This window comes from Theobroma umbraticum, unplaced genomic scaffold (genome assembly GCF_002168275.2).
Source record: "Theobroma umbraticum cultivar Fairchild unplaced genomic scaffold, ASM216827v3 scaffold_239.1, whole genome shotgun sequence".
Lineage (NCBI taxonomy): Eukaryota > Viridiplantae > Streptophyta > Magnoliopsida > Malvales > Malvaceae > Theobroma > Theobroma umbraticum.
The window spans coordinates 3,481,962-3,485,286 of NW_018397273.1; positions in this window are offsets into that span (position 1 = coordinate 3,481,962).

Here is a 3,325-nt window from a genome sequence, read left to right on the forward strand (position 1 = left end):
AATTATGATTATTGACTTTGATGCTGGGGTTTTCCAATTGCAGTTTTAAGCATTTTGAAGAATGTCTAGGTGAATTAATGTCAAAGTTCTTTAGTGTCATATAGTGACATGTAAGCAAAAGAGGAAATTGAAAGTTTTTGGGATGACTACAATGAGACAAGCTATAATGTGAAGCGTTAAAATAAACATCATGATAACTAAAGCCACCTCCTAAGGAATAAAGAAGACAAAAGCTTAAGCCTTGTTAAGAGGCCAAGAAAGGAGTAATTGAAAAGTTAAAAGAATGTGTGAGACATTGATAAAGTAATAGCAATACGTAAATGATGAAATTGTGAAAGTAAAAGGGACTACAAGATTGGCATAGCAATGAACTGATATTAAGTGATGTCATGACGATTTGCAAATCTTATTTTGACAACAATTGAAGGAAAAAGATTAGCCACAAAACAAGACCAATTATGTGGCATAGTTAAAACTTATGAATATGAACTGAGGTATGAATAGATAGTATGCATTCAACTATTTTGGAGAATAGGTGCATGCTTTTGGAAGGAATTTGTTTGCAAGGATAATTGACAAAGAGTAATTAAGTGTTTGGAAAATGTACCAAGTTTTGAAAAGGATATACCAAACTATAGGTGGCAAGGATGATAATTGATGTTACTTAGAAATATTTTATATGCACATTGATATAATGTGGTATTTGGAACATACTAAGGGACCGAAAGGCTAAACCATGGGTTTTGTGATTGCATGTTGTGAGATATAAATTACGGTGGGTAATTATAAGGAAATGTTTAAAAGGAATCTTGTTATGAATCTTGTAAAAATAAGCACTAAATAGTAAACCTACAAAAAGGAAGTTGTAAGTTTGTAAGTGAATATTTGCAATGACAATGGGAAGTATTTAAATAGAACCCTGCTCCAAGTTTGCAATTACAAATACTAATCATATGACAGTTAAAAGGAAAATGTTGTTATATTGGCATAAAGGAATAGTACAAAGCTGATAGAAGAAAACCATGGTAATGGAGTTGGTTAAAGAAAACCTCTCAATGTATCATGGAAACTCAAGTTCGAAGGTACATGAGGTATACACGACTCATTGAATCTAAGTCCTGAGTGACTAGATAATATCAAAATGCAAAGCATATAATATAGGTTAGAAGTACTAACGATAATTAAGAAATAATGATGATCAAAAAGTTTCAAGTCACAATAATGACGTCATAATGGAGACATGAAGAATTGGAACTAATAAAAAGGGTTTTATGGTGAATGAAAGAATTACAATTAAAGTTAAAGATTGCCAAGTGAATTGCCTTTCCACATGATTTAAATTCATTGGCTTAAGAATGATGTTGAAGTGTGCATTGTATAGAAGCAAGACAAACATGAAGTATATGGGGATAATTGAAGGCTTTAAACCTTCCCTAATGTTGACAACATGTATAGGAATGAATTTGGCATATTTATAATGATATAAGTTATGTATATGGGGTAAGATGAATGAATGTTGAGAAGCTCAACAAGAAACGAAGTAATGAGATGGTGGTTTGGTATATGTAAGTAAGTATGAAATGTGATTGAGATTGATGTGATTGAGATTGAGCTATCTCTACAGCTAGTAGTGGAGTTAAAAGCATACTTGGAATTTAAATGATGAGAAAGAATAGTTGTGAAAGGTACCATGGTTTTGATTCAAGACTAAAATAGACATAAACAAAGTGTTTTGGTTGATTCCAGATGCCTTTACCTATCCGCGGTGGGCTGAAAATGTCGATGAATACATGCTAGGCTGATCACTATCTGCAAAAGCGAAATAATAAGGGGTGAGTCTCATAGACTCAGTGATCATCAGCTCCGTGAGTAGGGCGTAGCTGGGAAACAAATATAAGGCAGATAAGTTGAATAATAAAACCAGAATATCAAATCATAATTGTAAAAACCCAAAACGTAAGTAAGATATTTGTGCCTTGTAAATACAAAGCCATGAAATCATATTACAACATTTTATTTGGCAAAACGATGCCAAAAACAAATATAACATAACCGAGTTCAAACAATCGAAACATTGCTTGCCATGAAAATATGAATAAGAGTGTCAAGTATGCATGCTCCCAGAATATGTGGCACATAAAGAAATCAAAGTGTACGGCCACATAAACCATTTCATAGTCATCAAGTAAGTACTGAAAGCTTTTATTCAAATCAGGGGAGCTGTAACAAAATCTTAACTCTCCACCATGCAAAAGAGAATGCGTTGAAAACTCACAAGGCTCTCGAGTAGGCAAATATCGTAATCACCCGTGGACCCATTTCCACGTAATAACATCCGGGAGCTCTACTCCATCGGATCCCCACATGCCATGGCAATCTCAACGATGTTGGCCAACATCGAAGAACTCAAGCGGCAGTAACTGCGAATATCACTTGTGGCCTAGCCACGTATAACAACCAGTGGCGTTGCCACATAGACCATGGCCCCAGCCATGTCCAACAGCTCGTCGGAGACACAAAGGTTTTCTAACTAGAGCTCACTTGTGGACAAGGGTCACACTTAACAAAAGTGACAGCCGGCTTACTCTCGAAGCTCTCGATTTATCAAAACCATTTTTAAAACCAAATCAGGTTTTGCAAGGCTTTTCCTTTTAATCCATTCCAATCAACGTTTGATAACCCCTTTGAAATTACGTTTCAAGTTAAATGGCATGGTGTAATCACTTGTACGAAAATTGGAATAAAACCAATGCTCAAAACTTGCATTTCAAATCATTTTGCAAATGCATTTAGCTATGCATATCACACAAAAACATAAGGCACAGATTTTGAAGCAAATATCATGAAAGGCTTGTTTCCTGATTTCTAAAACTCTTTACATATATGATTTATCTATAATTATATCCAAAACTCCTTTCAAAATGATTTGCATCCACAAACTTTCTATAGTTTCTACCAGTTCATGCTTTCCATAATAGTAGTAATATACAAATCATGGTAAATCTATTTTTAAAAATGGCCTATCGAGGCTAATAGCTTATGTTATCCATAATGCATTCAGGAAAACCATCAACTCTTATTAACGTAAAACAATATATAGAGTATAGAGATTTTAAAATCGACACCTCCTACTCACCTCACAATGGCAGGATATCACTTCACCACTAATCCAATTATACTTCCTCATTTGGTTAATCACTACGGTAATCTTTTTTCGTTGGCATACTTTCTAGCAATAAACCAAGCTTAAGATGCTTAATATTGATCATTCTCATTTTCATTTCTTAATCATACATTCATCATCATGGTTATAACTTACATTATA